Source organism: Ambystoma mexicanum, chromosome 9 (genome assembly GCF_040938575.1).
Source record: "Ambystoma mexicanum isolate Mex_15411 chromosome 9, UKY_AmexF1_1, whole genome shotgun sequence".
Lineage (NCBI taxonomy): Eukaryota > Metazoa > Chordata > Amphibia > Caudata > Ambystomatidae > Ambystoma > Ambystoma mexicanum.
The window spans coordinates 494,045,291-494,064,880 of NC_090931.1; the positions used below are offsets into that span (position 1 = coordinate 494,045,291).

General features: G+C 50.3%; 1 protein-coding gene across 9 annotated transcripts in view; it reads right to left on the minus strand.

The window, feature by feature from the left end:
- KIAA0753 (KIAA0753 ortholog) overlaps positions 1-19,590 on the minus strand; it is a 1,822,630-nt gene that overhangs the window by 1,417,191 nt on the left and 385,849 nt on the right. The gene's annotated exons all lie outside the window — the stretch shown is intronic.

Genomic DNA, 19,590 nt, shown 5'->3' on the forward strand with positions numbered 1-19,590 from the left:
GATATGACGAATAGTAACTCCCCTCTTCAGGGCAGTAGACGCAGCCACTCCTCTGGTAGAATGGGCCCACAAGCCAGCCGGAGGGTCCTTACCCGCCAAGCGGTAACACTCGGAGATAGCTAAAATAATCCAACGAGACAAAGTCTGTTTCGTCACAGCTTGTCCCAAACGCTTTTCAGCGTAACCAATGAAAGGTTGATCGTCCACTCTGACCCGGGACATGCGCGAAATATAAAAGCTCAATGCTCTCCGAGGATCAAGCCTTTGGAGCCTCTCCTCTTCCTTACCAGGATGTGGAGGAGAGTAGAATGCCGGAAGAACAACCTTCTGGCTCAAATGAAATTCCGAAACCACCTTCTGAAGAAAATAAGGACGAACTCTAAGGACAACCCTGTCCTTATGAAACACAGTGAAGGGTGGCTTAACTGAAAGTGCCTGTAACTCACTCACTCTGCGAGCGGAAGTAACCGCAACCAAAAACAGTTTGAGTTAACAGCCTCAACGGGCAAGAATGTAAAGGCTCAAACGGAGCACCCATAAGAAACTTAAGAACAAGGTTCAAATCCCAACCTAGCACCAAAAAAGGTGACGGAGGGAAAACATTAGTGAGCCCTTTCAAAAACTGCGAAATTAAAAGGAATCTTAAAATAGGAACACTCTTCAGACGAGCGCTTACATGTGGACAGAGCCGCCAGGTAACCTTTAATGGTCCCCACTTGCAAGCCCCTGTGGGCCAAAGAAAGCAAAAAAGACAGAACCATGGGAATGTCACATTCAAAAGGATCCACATTCTGAACTCTGCACCAGTCGCAGAACTTTCTCCAACGGCAACGGTACAGAGACTTTGTTGCCGGCCGCCTGGCCGAAACCAACACCTCCATCACGTCTTCAGGGAGGTCCCAATCCTTATACCTCAACCTACCAGAAGCCAAGCGTGAAGATTGAGGGATCTGACCTCTGGATGGAGAACCTGACCCCCCTCCCGTGAGAGCAGATCGTCTCGGTAGGGAAGACGACGTGGAGGGCAGATGGACAAGTCTAGAAGGTCCGGGTACTACGTCCTCCGGGCCCACACCGGAGCAATGAGGATCATCCGGGAACCGAACCTCCGTAACCTCCGCAGCACTTGCGGGATGGTGGGGACTGGAGGAAATGCATACAGCAGTGGGAATGACCACTCCACCACAAACACGTCTCCTAAGGCTCCTTTTGGAGGAAATTCCCGAGAGCAAAACCTTGTTCGCACTTCCGGTTGACACTAGAGGCGAAGATATCCACTTGAGGGGTCCCCCAAAGGGCGAAGATCTCCAGGAGAATCTCCTGAGCCAGCTCCCACTCGTGAGAGATCGAGCTCTGCCTGCTCAGAGCGTCCGCCGTCTCGTTGTCGTCTCCGGCCAGATGAACAGCCGAGATCGAAACTTCCTGCTGGATGGCCCAGAATTCGAGCTGCATCGCCTCCCTGCACAGCGGAAGTGGCCCTGCCCCCCCCCTTTTTGTTGAGGTAGTGCATGGCCACCGTGTTGTCCGTTAGAATCAGGACACTCTTTCTGCGCACAGTCGGCGGAAAAGCCTTCAGGGATAGCCTGACAGCCCTTAGCTCCAACAGATTGATATGGAGTCTGGACTCCGACGGAGACCAACGACCGCTGACTGTCAGCCCGTTGGCATGAGCTCCCCATCCAGTGAGGGAAGCGTCCGTCAGGATCGTCACCTCCGGCCAGGGCAGCCAAAATGGGGCCCCCTTCATCAGATTGCCCTCGACGGCCCACCACAGAAGGTCCCGGGCTACCGAGGGCCGCACCTGAATAGGGTTCGACAGCCTGCCGGAGGACTGAGACCACTGGAGCTTGAGTGCCCACTGCAAAGATCTCATCCGCAGACGAGCCTCTGGCACCAGAAGAATGCAGGATGCCATGAGGCCGAGCAGTCTCAAGATTTCGGACGCTGGGAGATTCTGGGCAAGCTGAAACTTGTGCACCATCTGCTGAATGTGAAGAGCCCTCACCTGAGGAGGAAAACACTGCCCCAGGGACGTGTCAAGCACTGCTCCGATGTACTGGAGCCGCTGCGTTGGTGTCAAATGGGACTTCTTTAAATTGAGGGAGAAGCCCAGCCTGTGAAGGGAGTGGCAGGTGACGGACAGATGATCCAGGACTTGCTCGGAAGAGCTCCCCCTGATCAACCAATCGTCCAAGTAGGGGTAGACGTGAATCCCCCCTTTCCTGAGATGCGCTGCCACCACCACCATGAGCTTGGTGAAAACTCTTGGGGCGGAGGTCAATCCGAACGGCAGAACCCGAAACTGAAAGTGCGAGTCGCCAACCGCGAACCTCAGGTACTTTTTGTACTTGGGATGGATCGGCACATGGAAGTAAGCATCCTTGAGGTCGAGAGACACCAACCAGTCCTGAAGTGAAGGGCCTGGAGGACATGAGAAAGAGTCACCATCTTGACCTTGTCCTTCCTGAGGAGTTTGTTCAAACCGCGCAAGTCCATGATGGGTCTCAATCCCCAGTCTTTCTTCTAAATCAAAAAATAAGAGGAATACCATCCCTTGTTCCTCTCCGCTACAGGCACCAGTTCTATAGCGCCTTTCTCCAGCAGGGCTTGAATTTCCTGCGCAAGGAGCGGATCCGGACACTTCAAAGAGAGGCTCCCTGGTGGATTGTCGTGAGGCCTCTGCCGAAAAGGAAGACAGTAGCCGTGGGTTATGATCTCCAGAACCCATACATCCAAAGTAATGGCTTGCCACTCTACAAGATGCTGCGCCAGCCTTCCCCCAACTGGCGAACCATGGGACCTGGCCTCATGACTGGCAGCGGCTGAGGCGTTGCCTGAGGGCAAAGAGGCAACTGCCCGAGCGGCCTTGGCACCTCGAGAACCTTTGTTTCCACCTCTGGCACTCTTACGATGGCCTCTTTGACTGCTAGCTCCCCTCGCTTTACTGAAGAACGAGTAATAGCGAAAGGAACCTCCCCTCCATTGCTGTCCCCTAGGACGAAAAGGCGGAGGTTTGTTGAACTCAAGCCCCCAACGACTTTGCTGCAGCTTTGGAGGTCTGCAACCTCTCAAGGCTCTCGTCAGCCTTGCTGCCAAAAAGGTGTTCACCGTCAAAGGGCATGTTGAGGAGCCGGGACTGCACATCAGGAGCGAACCCAGACTTCCGCAACCACGCAAACCTGCGCATTACGGTGCTCGCCGCCATGGACCAGCTGACACAATCCGCCAAGTCCAAACCCGACTGAACGGCCTCACACATGGCATCCTTGCCATCCTGAACCATAGCAAGGAAACCATCCTGTTCGTCCCCTTTGGGAATATGATCAGCCGCTAATGCAACACAGTTCCACAAAGTGTGTGTGAAACTAGACAAGGGACATATGGAGTTGGCCGCCTGAAGCGCCTTACCCCCCGAAGAAAACACTTTCTTCGCCCAGCCGTCAAAACGTTTGTCGTCCCTATCCGGAGGGATGGTAGGATACGACGCCTGCTTTGCCGGGGCCATAGCCGCCTGCACCACCAAACTCTTCGGGGTGGGGTGCCTAGACAAGTATCAGGGGTCGCTACTGGCTGGACGGTATTTTCGCGACAAAGACTTGCCCACTGCCTGGAGACTCTCCGGAGCAGTCCAAGCCGCTGCCACCCTTCTCTGCAGAGCCATATGAAAAGGCAAAACCGGGTCAGTGGGTGGACCGAGATCAAGGATGTCCGTGAGATCATCCTGAACGAACTCCCCTGGGGGAGCGGACCAACCCAAGTACTCGGTAACCCGAGACAAAGGCGCCGATATGAAGAATCAGCATGAGTGCCAGGCTCCGGCTGACATAATTCCACCTCCGGAGAGGTGTTCAGTCCACTGGCATCATGCAGTGACTGCCTCAGGTCATCAAACTGGCTATGGCCCGAGATAAGCTCATCTGGAACCGTAACCAGAACCAGGCCGCCATCAGAGCCATCATCACCCTCTGAAATGTACTCCAGGCGGGGAGAGGAAGACCTCTGTGGACCAAAGCAGTGCCGGACCTTAGCCATAGCCTTTCTAGGGGCAAACCCCGTGCCACAGGGCCCCTCCGACACCACCGCCTCGAAAGGCGTCGAGGGCGCCGAACGAGTCGGCGCCGACAGAAAAGGCGTCGACGTCAGCTGCAGCGCCGCCAGCATCGGCGGCGTCGACAGTCCTCGAGGCCAGAGCTCCAAGTGTGTCTTTCGACAACCTAGGCGCCGACGGCGTTGACGACCCCCTCGGAGGCGGAGCCTCGAGAGAAATCGCCGACGACCTCGGCGCCACATGCATCGACGTCTTCTTCGAAGACGGCACAGGATCACACGGTCTCGAGCGCGTCGAGGACCGGGACCTGGCACGGGCATGGCGCGAATGGCAACCCTTGTCCGTACGAGCGGTGTCTCCCGACCGGTGCTGACCTCCCCCCACTCTGAGGCGCGGACGGAACGGTGCCCTGCGATTCCAGAATCGCTAGCATCCGCTTCCCGAAGGAAGCCCATTCCTCCGGTGTCGCTTGCAAGGAGGGATAAGCGACCCGCCGACGGGCTGAGTCCTCGGAAGAGGACGGGGAAGGCGACCTATGCCGGCGCTTCCTGGAATGCCTAGAGGAGTTGGAGGAGTGGCGAGACCGACTCCTGGAGGGAGACCCACCAGACTTCCGATGAGGACGCGGAGAGTCGCCCCTCGAGTCATCCGTCGAAAGCCCCGCAGACCTCGACTTCCGGGGCTTAGACACCCGGCCTACTGACAGCTCCTTCTTGCGTTCCCGCAAGGCCTTCGCCGTGAGCGACTGGCAGTCGACATAGTCGTCCGTATCGTGGGCCTCCTCGAGGCACCAGAGGCAGGCGTCGGGCGAGTCTGTGACCGACATCTTGGACCCACAGTCCCCACAGTTCTTGAAGCCCGGACGTGGGGTTGAAGTTGAGAAAGACATCGCCATGAAAAGGTCTTCACAACAAACCGAACAGGTTCAACGAACCGAGAATTGAAAACAGCAAACTCCAACGAGTCGAGGCATACCGAGATTCACGAAGCGAACACGTTCGCGGAAAAAACAGAACTGGTGCTATGGGCGTCGTGCGTCCTACTTATCACATCGGGTGATGTCAGCCATCGGAGGAGGTCCTCGGGGACGGTGCATCGGCGTCATCGACGCAGGCGCCAAAGATTTTCCGGAGCAGCACAGCTGTGGACATTATCTGTCATAGATATGGAATACGTCGGAGGACCCAATCCCCTCGAAATGCTTTTACGGTAAGTAATGCATGTCTTCTGATGTTTGTTAATCTGCTTAGAATCACATGCTGTGCATAGACTAGCGAGCAGTACCCGGAGTTGGGTTGTGAGAAGGAACAGTAGAGAAAAGATGTCTTAGGTGCTTGTCGCACCTGGGAATCAGATCTAGAATGGGCATCTAGACAGTAGTGTTTTGTAAATGGTGTGTACAGAACTCCAGGTGGCCGCTTTGCAAATGTACTCAAGGGGAACATTTGCAATGAATGCTATGGAAGCCCCAGTGCCTCGAGTAGAGTGCGCTCTTGGCTTGAAGGGAAGTTCTCTCTTAGCAAGAGTGTAACAGAGTGATGCATTGGACAATCCATCTAGATATAGTGGATTTGGAAACTGCATCTCCTTCTCTTCCTGCCACCACCGAGACAAGGAATTGATTAGTCTTTCTCAGTGGTCTTGTTCTTTCCATATAAAACATGACCGCTCTGCGCACAGCAAGTGTGTGCAGGCTCTTTTCTCCCAAGTTTGATGGGTTTTGAAAGAACGTTGGTAGTTCTAGACTGGTTGACATGGAATTTAGAAATGAATTTTGGTGCAAAACTAGGGTGCGTGCGTAGAACCACCTTATCTTTGTGAACTGTTACAAAGGGATCTAGTATAGAGAGCGCTTGTAGTTCACTCACTCTCCTAATGGAGGTGATGGCTATTAAGAAAGCAGTTTTAAGAGTGAGATTCTTAATGGTTGCTTTGTGCATGGGTTTGAAGGGGGAGCCCATTAGCCTGGTTAGTACAACATTCAGGTCCCATCCGGGAGCTGGGTTAGATATAGGACGGTGAGTTCTCTTTACCCCCTCCACGAAGGCTTTAATCACTGGAACTTTCCACCATGACACCTTATGTTGAGACGTAGTGTATGCGGAGAGTGCAGCTAGGTGAACTTTACTAGAATTAAAGACTAATCCTGAGTCTAACAAGTGAGTCAGGTATAGGACAATTTGTGTGGGAGAGCAGTCAACGGGGTTGATGCTTTTAGCCCTACACCAGATGACGAACCGTTTCCACTTGCTAGAATAGCAGTAACGAGTGTTCGGTTTCCTTGCCTCTTTAAGAATGTCCCTGCATCTCTGAGGGAGCTGCAAATTTCCAAATTCTAGGACCTCAGGAGCCAGGCTGCAAAGTACAGGGTCTGTGGGCATGGGTGTAGCGTTCTGCCCCTGTCCTGTTTTAGCATGTTGTACGGGCAGGGTAGTTTCACCAGTGGATACAGTAACATCTCCATTAGGTGAGCGAACCAGGGTTGCCGGGCCCACATTGGGGCCACTAGTATCAGGGTAACTGGTTCCTGGTGCATCTTGTGCACTATCTTGTTGAGAAGGGGAGTTGGAGGGGGGGTAGCGTAAACAAATTTCCATGACCATGTTATCCAGAGACCGTTCCCCTTGGAGCGGTTCTGGGGGTACCTGGAGGCGTGATCTTGGCATTGGGTATTGTCCAGAGTTGCAAACAGATCTATTTCTGGGAATCCCCATTCTGCCGAAACGTTGTAGACAAGGTCTTCTTGTAATCGCCATTCGTACTCTGCGGGCAGAGGGAAGTCTCTGCTGAGTTCGTCTGCCAGAAGATTAAGTTCCCCTGGTACATGTTGAGATAACAGGAACATGTGTCTGAGAGCCCACTTCCAGATGTTCTGGGACAGCTTGGACAGTCCTGGAGAGTGGGTGCCCCCTTGCTTGTTCCGGTAGTACATTGCTGTGGTGCTGTCCGTGAGGACCAGCACTGTCTTCCCTTGAAGGTCTGTCTGGAAAACCTTCAGTGCTTTGAAGACCGCCAGTAGTTCACAGCAAGTTTGTGTGTTTGGACGCTACAGTCAGAGTCCAAACTCTGTGTGCACTCTGATGGGATAGGTGAGTGCCCTATCCTGTGAGGGATGTGTCTGTGGTTAGAGTGGCTTCCACTGCGGGGGTGGCGAATGGTTTCCCTATTACAAGGTTTTCCTTCGACCACTACTGCAGCGAGAGAACCAGGGCCTGCGAGACCACCACTAGATCGTCCCATGGTCTGCTGGCCTGACACCACTGGCTGTTGAGCCACTCTTGCATTGGACGTATGCGCAGCCGCACGTGAGGTACCAAATAAAAGCATGACGCCATCATTCCTAGCAATCGCATGGCTTGGCGTACCGTCACCTCACGACCGGCTACATATTGAGGGATCTGAAACTGCATATTTTGGACCCTCTCGTTGGAGGGAAAGACAAGGCCGTCCTTTGTTCGAATTAGAGCCCCTAGGAATTGCTTGACTTCACTGGGGTCTAGGCTGGACTTCTTCTCGTTGATGGAGAAGCCCAGCTGGAACAAAAGGTCCACAGTCTTTTGAATATTTGAGAAGCATGTCTCGTAAGAATTCCCTGTTATGAGCCAATCGTCGAGATAAGGGTATACTGGAACGGACAACCTGCGCAGGTGGGCTGCTGCCACTGCCAGTACTTTTGGGAATACTCTCGGAGCTGACGCTATGCCGAAGGGTAGCACTTTGAACTAGTAGTGTTTGCCCTCTATCATGAACCTGAGGTATTTCCTGAGTGCTGACAACATTGAAATATGAAAGTATGCACCTTTCATGTCCAGTGTTGCCATGTAATCCCCCTGTGAGAGCAGGGGAATTACTTCCTGTAAAGTTACCATACAAAATTTTTGAGGTTTTACAAATTTGTTCGCTGGGCGAAGATCTAGCAAAGGGCGCATGGTTAAATCCTGGTTAAAAATTGGGTACAAGGAACACTGAACAAATACCCTCCTTTACCTGTGATAGAAGCACAACCTCTATTGCTCCTTTTTCTAGTAGCAATTCGACTTCTTGAAGGATGGCGAGGTGCTCCGGAGATGGGCGTTGTCCCCTCGGGGTCCTGAATGTAGGGGACCGACTGAACTCTATGCAGTAGCCGTGGGCTATAGTAGATAGTACCCAGTGGTCTGTGGTTATTCCCTCCCATGCTGGTAGAAATTATGTTAACCGGCCCCCGAACGGAGATGCATGGGAGGGCACCCGAATCTTCGGGTCATTTGGAGTTGGTAGCCGGGGAGCCTCTAGGAGTGGGCCCCGACCTCTTCCCTTGCCACTTTGTCCTCTTTGAGCATATTGTCCGCTGGTTCCTTGAGTGGAGGACCAGTTGCCCGCTGAGGGGTACTGTTGCTGTTGGTTTTGTCGTTGGCCACGAAAAAAGCATCTGTTGCCGTAACCTCGCTTATTAGGAGGTCTTGTGATCTGGTGTAGAGTCTTTAGGGTATCAAATTCCTTATTAGCTGTCTCCAGTGCATCGTCCACCGCCTTGCCAAAGAGGTTTGAGTCCACAATTGGTTTGTTGATGAGGGACGCCTAGGTCTCTGGCTTAAAACCAGAGTTACTGAGCCAGACATGATGCTTGAGAAGTATCCCCTGGACTAATGACAGGCCAGCTGTTTCTGCAGCATCTAGCGTGTTTTTGATGATGCTCTGGTTTAGTAGAGTACCTTGTGTCACAGTGGATAACAAACTAGTTTGTAAGGGTTCAGGGCCTTCGCGTAGCTTTCCCCATTGGGCATCCGCGTAGCTTGCCAGTAAGGAACTGTTATTGGCAATTCTGGTGGAGAAAGCTGCTGAGGATGTAATCCTCTTTCCCAAGGCATACAGCTTCTTTCCCTCCTTGTCTGGGGGTGCCTCGCTAGTTGATAGCGGAACCCCTGCCCTCTTCCTTGTTGTGGTTACTACCAAGGAATCGGGTATTGAGTGAGCCCTAATATATAGAGGGTCTGACTGAGGGACTAAAAAGTTTCTCAATGCTTGGGTTCACAGCTTTTAACCAATGCAGGTGTTGAAAGACATGGAATGAGTCGTCTTTTGACTGAGGCGAGAAGGGGAATGTCCTGACTAGTAGGAGCTTTCTCCTTAATTATTTTCTCCACAAAGTCTCTCCCTGGAGAGATTTCCCCTGTATCAATTTCAAAGTGTGCTGCTGCCTTACGTAGCAGTGCATTGAAAGTGGGCTGGTCATCCACCGGTGATGGGTTTCTGACCAGTGTAGTTTGAGATGACAGATCCAGAATGTCCGGGTTTGTTGACGCCCCTGGGGACTGCCAAGGCTGTGAGCCGCTTATGTCGGGGTCTTCTTCGAAGTCCCCCCTCTCCCTCCATGTCTGGGTATTCTTCGTAGCCCTCTACAGGGTTCTGTAGTTCAATATTTAGAAACTCATCCTCTTGAAACTGAGTGTCCTCTTCAGTGAGGTCATATGCATGAATATCCTCTTGAAGTGGGTCAAAGAGTCTAGGATATTTGGCCCTAGGGTCTTCATGAGGCATTTCCCTTGGCCTCTTGGATGTACCGTGTTCAGGGGTGGACATGAACCCATCTAGTTTGTCCATACACAATTGGAATCTTTCTAAAGTCCACTGGGGTAACCCAGAATGGTCTGGAGCTGGAAAGGGGTGCTCTTCCGCTTGTAGCCGTCGAGATCTCTCCCATAGCGTGGAGGAAATGCTCCTGTCGCCCTCTGAGAAACCGTCTCGTGGGTGCGACACTGGGGGTGTATCTCTAGGTCTTTCTTTTGACGGGGGGGTGCGTTCCGGCATAACTTCCGTCTGTTTCGACGACTCCCTGGCCTTGTGAACGGGATTCAGCGATTCCTTTGCCGTCCGTCTTTGAGCGTCATTGGAGACTATTCTAGCTAGGCTTTCGACGACTAAATTGTCAGTCGAGGGCTGATCATGCACGGCTTTCGGCGGCGCCGGAACACTTTCGCCGACGGCCGGTCTCTTAAGAGGCGTGTCGTCTGGCGGTTTGGTGGAAGCGCCCTTAGCTGTGGAGGGCCCAGTCGGTAGTTCCACATGCGGCTGCGGGGAGGGCTTGAGACCCTTACGGTCGGCGGAGGCTGCCAGTAGATCCGGCGTCTGTTGGCGCTAGGGCTTTCTTCAACTTAGTCGAAAGAGGGCCATGGATTGTGTGTTTAGTTTTGTGCTTTCCATGTGCGTCGACGTCGCCGGGGTGTGCATCCCCATGAGTAGGGCGTAAGCCGAACCCGTCAGGGGCGGGGACAGACGCGGAGGAGCGTGAACGCTCCTTACAGAGGTCAACAACCTTCGAAATGGAGGTAGTATTATCACTGTCCCCCTCGTAACATTCGGCGGCGGATGAGGAATCAGCCTTAGACATAGCGTAGGCTGCCCATCTCTTGACCCTGCGGTCCTTTAAAGTCTTTGGGCGAAGGAGTTTACAGGCCGCACAGCCGTCCTCGTTGTGGTCGAGGGGTAAGCAGCGGTTACACCGCTTATGCTTATCCTTCCACGTGAATTTGCCGTTACGAGGGCAAAATCTGAAAGGAGTCCTCTCCATAGCTGAGGATACAAGAGTAAGTGTTAACAACCCCGAAGGAAAGGGGGGTGAAAGAGAAACGCATTCTAAAAGGAAACAAATGTCCCCACAATCCCCACTCTCCCTACTGTGTAGGCCAGCGAGGCCGGGCCACGTGTTCGGCAGCGCCGATAGAATCGCCTCCTGGAAACCACTGCCGAAGATCTTGACTCAGTGGGGAAGTACCTTAGCCGTCGAAGGAGGGCTGGAGGCATTTGTATTTAGCGATAACTGACAAAAAACGACCAAGGGTCGAGTAATGGTAATGGCAATGTCTCTTACGAGCTCCGCATAAGGCGACCAGTATTCTGGGCGGAAAAAAACAATCTGAGGTACCTCGACGCGTGAGGGGTTTGTGGGTACACTACGTCACTATAGGGATAGTATTACAAACACGCCTATGTCGACATCCCCTTTTCGACTACAAAAAACAAAATGCAATACTCCGCAGTGACCACTGGATGTCGGACTATGCACAGCATGTGATTCTAAGCAGATTAACCAACATCAGAAACATTTATATTGTAAAATGGGAAAAGCACATTGAATTCCCACTGCATTTAAAACCAACTGAGCTGTCATTTCAAACCACAAATACATTTCGGAGCTGTGTGAGCAGTGTACAAGTGATAGAACTGTGCAGCCTAAGTGCAGCGATTCATAAATAAAAATTATACCTGAAAGCAAATTCACATAAATAGTCACCAGTGGGCTGCGGTTCAAATGCACACGCACTCTAGCTTAATGAAGAATTGCTTGATACATTTGAACTCTTTCTGTACAAACTTTAAAAAAAAATGAGGAGGGTGCAAAGTTGTTTCACTTCCAGAGAAAATGGTGCTGATGTAAATTCTGTCTACCCCCACTCTTGACTTTTCACAACAGAGAAAAAAAAATCCTGAGCCAGTGGGAACAGATTTATGAAGTGAAAGGGGTACCAGGAAATCCCCAAAACATTCTATGTTGGGTGGGTGAACAGATATTCTGTGTGTTCTGAAAATATAGCATGGCTACCCTAATCAAACCCTGCAGAACTCTGATGCATTTCATTATAGTCTACACTAAAATTGCTTGCACATATGAGAAAACTACAACCCCGCTTTCACACAAGGAAGTCTGGGGTTTGAACGGATGTAAATGTGTACATAATGCATGTAAATGTCTGTGCAACTTTTCTCTGGTACCAATACTTGTTTGGATAGTGTAGCAAATATGATCAACAGAAAGTAATTTTGCATACATGTCAACTGAAAACAACTTTAATATACCAACCGAGAGGCAGCATATTTGTTGTTATAATTGAGAATGCTGCTTAGAGGAGGCCTTGTATTATTTAGGATTAGAAAGGTTTACTTGATATTATATTGATATATTGCATCTGTGCCACCTGCAAACAAGATTGCACAATTAGAATTGACCAAGCACATCAAAGTTTATGAATCTTGTTGTGTGGGACTTCCCCTTTTCCTGGAAGAGCTCATGAATTGTGATGCTCATTCCATGAAGAGCCCCCATGTGGCCCTTTGCTGGAAGGCATGTATGGCCTGGGGTTTGGTAGCCGCTCTGTATTCACACTTTATGAAATAATGCTGGAAAATAAGTTACGGATGATTGGGAATGTAAGCTAGTGTTATTTAAGGAAACCAATGGAGGAAAATGTGCTTACATACAAAGGGGGGGGTCTCATAATGCCCTTCTGCTACTGAAGCAATGTATTACAAAGAAGGTACTTTACTTCGAGAATACAATAAAGCAACCAGTTGAGATCAACACGTTGACCAATATATGGGGAGTTAGACGCCTCATTCTTTCATACATCAAAATGTTCACGACTGTGCCAATTTTGGAAAGCAGTGTTGACCAGGACACAGTACAAGGGAGCACATTGAATGACTAGACCCTATTGTGGGATGTTTCAACCCACTCATCCAAGCCATACAACATCATTGTGCATTACTGACATGGGAAACATAATGGCCGCCGGAAAGCATGCGGCTGGCCAGAAATCACCAGAAAGTGCGCAGTGAGAACTTGACAGACAGGCTCCTCTGTCATTGTTACTACAGGAGACCATTGCCAGCCCCATCCTTTGGCTGCCCACAGAACAAGAACAGACAAAGGAATAGAGAGCTGTTCAACAATTCATTTCTTGATTGTCAAAATTGCTAAAATCATGGGCATGAAACCACCAAAAAAATCCAACTTCTGGTTGGGTGTTCTACATTACTCTACCTGCAGAATCCACATCAATACAATGTTAGCAAGGATCATATGCTATGAAGTAAATTCCCTTTTTTGAAATGTATTAATTTAAGGCAGCTGTCAAAAATGGGTGCAATACCGGTGCCCACCACTGACCGGCGCTAGCAATCTAAATTCTGACAGGAGACTTGTATTTCAGGAGCTAAACAGTGAACCTGAGTTAGCTGGGACTTCAAAGGCTTGCTTGTCCATGAGAAGTCTTCACACCTAGTATTCTCAGCAAGAAGGCAGAAAATCACAGGGTTCTGTTAATCAGATGGAGAGTGGCACCCTGGACTGATGCCCTGCTAGCAGGAAAAACCAGACAAAGGATTCCTTCAGCTGAATAGGGTATGCTGATTTTGGGTGTGAACTGTCAACACTGCTCTGGGGGACGGCAAGACATCTGATCTCTCAGTCAAGCCAAGTTTCTAGGGGCGGGGACAAACCAATGGGTGTGCTGCAGTGGAGGCAAATGTATGTTTTATTAAGTTGCTTATAAAATATTGTATCAAGTTGACAGATATGTACAATTTGGAGATTCTTAATATGAAAAATGTACCCACAATTTGAGATGAAGCTGGACGCTGTAGGATGTTCTGAGGCCAAACCCTGAAATTATTAATATTGTAACGTCTGTGTTAATGCTAGAGACCTCAAAACTTACTGTAATATGCTCAGAGAGGGTGTGTACCTCCATGTCAGATTTGATGAAAAACCAATATTGCGAAACCCATCAAAAGCAAAAAATGTTGTCACTTCTGCACCCAAGCTTAGAAAGATCAGGGTTGAACAGAGACCCGTCTTAATTCATCTGCGATGTGTACATGTAATTTCAATAACTTGGGTATCTGGGAAGCATGTTTGGTTATGAAAAATTGTTTTTCTAAGTAAATGCTAAGGGGAGGGACTTCAGTCAAGCCATAAACATAGCATCACTCTGACTCATTCTGACTCACTACTCCGTTCTCCAGTCAGGGGACAGTAAATCCTTTAACCTATCAGAATCCTTAGTGGGTTGGGCATACAAGGTCAGCCTTCCCACCCACTTTCAAAAGACATAAAAAGAACCACTGAGACCCAGATAGGGACATTCATTTTCCACCCTTTCATCGATTTCTGCGCAGCACGCTGCCCGATCATATCCAGAACTTAGACTCCAGAACATGAGAGGCCTGAACCAAAAGCTGAATCCTTCTCAGCAGGCCCCAGAATCCAGCAACCTAACCAAACTATTCAACAGCCGGGCGAGCTGTTTGATTCTGGCTAGATCCCTGTGCCAGACCCAGACCCGGAAAGCGGAGCTGTATCCAGAAACCGTCAGACCCAGACCAGACCGCTGTGCCGTGCCGATAGCAGATCAGAGGCCGGTTGCGGGAGTGCAGTCCCAGGCCCATTCCAGTCCAAAACTAGGAGCGAGTATCCAGCCAAGAAATGTGCATAGTCATCTCTTAGTCTAAAGTAATCTCATCCCATCTCAACCTATTTAGAACTGCATAGAAATCGTGTGTCCATTCTGTGATTTCAAAGCTGCAAAAGTGTAATCTGTCATTCTGAAATCTTGACTTCATTTCTGAAAATCTACCTCCACAAAAGCGTCCATATCTTTTGAACTGTATGTCCTAGAAGTGAGATTTAACTGTCATTTTAAAGCTGGTAACATAAGCGTTCCAACAAACCCAAAACGACATTCCAACTCCTTACAGTGTTTCTGTAATCGCGATCGACACACTCGGGAAAAGTGCCGCGAATTGCAATTTGAATCAATTTCACTATTTGTAAAAATAGCTGCTTCTCGCTTTCCACTGCTGAAATTCGTTTTCACTGATAATTCCTGAATCATTGCTAGTGTTGACCTGAACTAATTCAACATAGCTATCACCTACCCTTAATCTCCTATAGGGAATTAAAATCATTTTTAGCATATTTTTTCCTTCATTGCAACCTCATTTAAAAGTAATTGGCCTGTTTTTTAAAATCGTCCCCGTTTCTCTAAGCTTGCTGGGGGGGGGAACGGGAACTGAACTGCTTTTGATGGTATTCCTGAAAACCTGTGTGCCCTCATTTCCATCTCTTCATATTGCACAGGGAGGGGGGTAGTGAGTTGTCACAAGGCAAAAAGGGATCAGATTATCTCTTGTTGAAACCATATCCAGTTTATTTCTGTGCTGCCTGGTGAGTTGCAGAGACTAAAACCATAGATCCCGCCCCATTAATGTTTGACTAGAATCGATCCGTTTCAATATATTCAATATTTGTAACCAAGTGTCAATAGCCTCTCAAATAAAGAGATTTTAACTCTAAGATGTCAGGACGTGGCGCTGGGTCTCTTGATTTTCTACATAGGCGGCAAATCCGTGCCTCAGATGGAATTCCTGACCATGCACCAATTAGATCTTTGGTGGGAAGTAAATTTAGTCTAAGACACTGGGTGTATCGTTTCAATTCGATTGAGCTATAGCTCATCAGGTAACAATGAGTGTTGGATACAGGGAATTCTCACAGAGTTTATCTAACGGTCAGATTTAACTTGTCGACATAGGTCTTGTCGTGGCCCTTCGTCTTTTCCTCAATTAGGGTTTGGAAGTTGGGTTTTTCAATTAGCATATCTAAATTTAATAGGGTAGTCCTTTCAAAAGGCATCTTGGCGAAGTTCAATCCGGTAATTGTTTTTATGTCATGAAATCATCTTTTCGCCTAGCAAACTCAAGTTGTAATTCGAATTGTAATGCATGGGCATTGTTAGGGAGAATTCTCAGAAATGTGCTAATTCCCTCCACCTTAGAGACACCCAGCAAGCCTTTCTAGGTCTCACAGGTTACTATAGGAACTTCAATGAGAGCTATGGGACCACAGCTTCTCCCTTGAATGTGATGTCCTCACCCAAATTTCCCCAAGAAGGTCAGGTGGAATGAGGAGTGCACCAAGGCATTTGAAGGAATTAAGCCCTTTGTCAAGCTAAATTCTTAAGAGCTCCTGACTACAACCAATCCTTTATTGTACAGGCAGAGGCTTACAATACAGGTATAGGTGCAGTTCTGAGCCAGCTGGATGAGAAAGGCAGGGAACACCCAATCTGCTTCATCAGTAGCAAACTGAAGGAACCGGAGACAAGGTGGGCAACCAAAGAACGTGAATGTTTTGTCATTGTGTGGTCTTGGAAGACATTTAGACCATACTTGTATGCATCTACTTTTGTGATTCAAACAGACCACCAATTCTTGAGATGGTTAATGCAGAAGGGGGAAAATCCTAAATTGTTAAGATGGTCAGACTACAGGCCAGGTCAGGGTGTAATCACCAAAACATTCTGATGGTCTCTCCAGAAAGTATGAGGAGATTCATCCAGGGGTGATTAAATCCTCCTGTCCCTTAGTCTGGTGGGGACGAGTGTTAGGGAGAATTCTCAGAAATGTGCTAATTCCCTCCACCCGAGAGACCCCCAGCAACTTTGCTCGATTTTGAGGACTTGATTTTTCTTAACCTGGAGAGAGCAAGACCCTTTTTCCCCCCACTCTCTCATGTATTTTAATGTGATTTCTGAACTTTGTGTTTCTTTTGGTTATGGAGCCTGACAAACGCCATAGGCATCATATTGTACATTGTGTCACAGCACCTTCAGTGCAGTGGCACAGGGAAGTCTTTCAGATTTCCCAAAGGTTTAAATAACTTATCTGGACAAACTACTGTTTCCCAGAGCAGTAAAGTGAAATTGACTTTACTTACATTTGTAACTTTGTAGACCCAGCACACAGTATCTTACAATAGAGTGCTGGAGGGGTTACCTAGTATCCCCTTGGTCTAGCTTCTCACGTAACATTTTTTTATATTACCCTTTTCTCACTGAATGGCTGGTGGCAGTGGTTTAGCTTTAATGACCGTAGTGTGCATTTACCGAGGGCTGTGTTCGCAGCTACAGTAAAGCATCCAAGGGAGCCATTTTTTGTCAAAATGGCCCCGGTTGACTTTTTTCGCCATTTTTTTGGGGAAAGGTCCTTCTTGAGATTTACTCTGCGCGCCAAACCAGGTTTGGTCCCATTGTTCGCTTTGTCTTTGGCGGGATTCACGAGTGAAGCCTGCCTCTGGCTCCAGTGTGTCTGGGGTGGGCAGGAATTGAGGGAGGTGCCCGAAACTCCCTGAGCTTAGTCTCCTGGGAGTCCCAAATGCACTCTGTAGTGATTAGCCGGCTGACTGTCCGGCAAGGACAGCCACCCTGCTGTGTGACTGACAGCTAGGCTGGAATGAATGGGAGAGAACTGAATAAGGCAAGGCTTTTGGCTTGGAAGGCAGAGTCGACCACTGGACGAAGGAACCGAAGAAGAACTTGAAGAGGACGCCTGCTGCAACTCCTGGACCGTTGGTTTGCCTGTTGAAGCCCTGCTGCTGTGCTGAACCTCCAAATTCGTATCTACAGAGAAGCCCCTGCAAGGATGACTTCTCCCCTTGAGTTGATGGGGCCAATCAACTCCAAAGTAAGCCACCTGGACGTCCTTCTCGGAGCTGGTTGAATTTCCACAGAGTTGGTGCTGGAAACCGAAAAGCCAGGGAGAGGAACACCAGGAAGCGGGACCGACCAAGCCTGAGCCCCCTCAACAGAGTACAGGACCCCAGAAGCAAGGAAAGTCCATCGACAGCCAGAAACCGCAGTGCTGCTATTTGTGGTAGTCGCAAGGAGCTGAAACCCCGAAGTGCCACTTGTTGGGAAGATTACCGGTTGCGAGCGGTGACCGTCCCATTGCAGAGCAGGAGTCCCCAGAAGTCCTCCCTCTTGTCCCCACAACTGAGGCTCAGGAACAGTGAGATCTGCAGAATTGCACAGGAACAGAAGTCATCTGCTGCACTTTTTCTTCAATACAAAGGTACAGTAAAGTCGGAGAGAACTTACCTCTTATTGTAGAGTTGCTTGCATCTTCTACTACTCACAAGTCCAATCAGCTTGTGGCCCTACATTTGATTCTTCTTTTCTTCAGAGATTTCTAAAACATTGTGCAAAGACTTCTCTACTTACCAGAAGAGCTTCATCCTATGCAAGACTTTTGCCCATTGACTTTGGCTTAGCCTATTATACTGAATGACTCAGAGGGTGCTAGTGAGCCGACCAAGATGGCGGCTTCCTAGAGAGCTCCGTGCGGAGCCCCAAAAATCCCGCGAAAATCGTGTGCAACCGGGCACCACAGCAACCATCTACGAAAGGCAGACAGAGCCGGCATTTCTGTGAATGAGTGGGAGCCCTGCCAGGGACGTGGCAAGCCTACAACACCGTGCTCGGGGGGGGGAGGGGGCCGTCTTCCCCAGACTCTGCCTCATTGCCCGCTGGTGCCTGGCGGGTCCGAGGGATCCGGGGGCGGCCGGGCCTCGCCGCAACCAGAGGCGGGGAGGGGAGGTCTCTTTCCCCGCGGGGGCCAACATCAGCATATAACCCGAGACAGGCGCAACACCCACCCACTTCGGCGCCGCCGCCGGCTCCCGAGACCATACCCATGGGGACTGGACAGTGTCTCGCCTCATAGAGGCAGGCCGCAGTGATCCGACACCTCCCAGAGACCGGGAGACAGCAGCAAGGCGGGAGACAGCAGCAAGGCGGGAGACAGCAGCAAGGCTCGCGGCTCTGCGAGAAGAGAAACAGAGACCAGTGCCATCCAATGGAAGCCTTCCCTCCCCCCCCAGGAAGACCCAAGGATACGAGGGGCAACATCGCCCATGCTCCCCTGCAGCTCGGAGAGACATCGGCCAGAGAGCTCTTTAAAGACCACATAAAAGTAGGTACTGCGTGCGCGCCCTGCTCTGCACAACAGTCACGGCCCCTCAATAGCCTACAGGCTCCCCGCCGGGTGCACAAGCAACTAACGGCCACGACCCAGACCCAGTGCCACAGAGGAACCCCCGCAAAATCCACATTAAGCTTGGCGAACCCCCCCCCCCCCCAGCGCCTATAACAACTGTGGGCGTGCCCCGGCACGGTCTCGGCCACCCCTCTCGCCGCGGGCCACCCATAGCAGCGGGGAACAGCCTTCATTGCAGGGGGAGCTCTCTGATACTCAGCGCCACAGACACAGAGGCAAAACCCGGCCACAACGGACATCTGTCTGCCCCTGAAGCCCTATCCCAACACGAAGGATTAGCAATTTAAGCCTATCAGGCCCGGCCCCGGGAGAAGAGGGGCGCGACTGCCACTCCAACACGGTCGCCACCGTGCCCAGACCGCAAGCCCTATTCCATGCAACCATTCCTGGCACATTACGCTCATAATGCCCTGCTCCGGGCCCAGGTGTCGAGGTGGCTCCCTAGACTAATACGGACAGAGGGCCCGGCACAACAGAACACCACCATACCATCTAGCTGGATCCCCGAGGGCGGCAACGTCCAGTGAAGTCAGCTGAATGGAGTACAACCACACACACTGGGATAGACCACCCTGCTGCGACCGCTTTGCCCAAGGCCACCACGGATACTGTTGGGGTACTGGGCAACATGTTGAGACAGCCCAGCCAGCAACAGAAACACAAGATAGCGGCCCTCAAGACCAAGAACGCTACCCTACGGCGGTATAAGAATCTAATCCTAGCTTCGACTCCTGCCCCCCTGGAGCGACATCTGCCACCAGCCACAATAGTCGGCCCTGAGCCCCTCCAACCTCGCATTTCACGCTCAAAGAACCTCGAACATCCCAGCACACATCATGGGTAAATCAGATAATGCACAGAGAAAGCAGACATTCGAAACCGGAGCAATA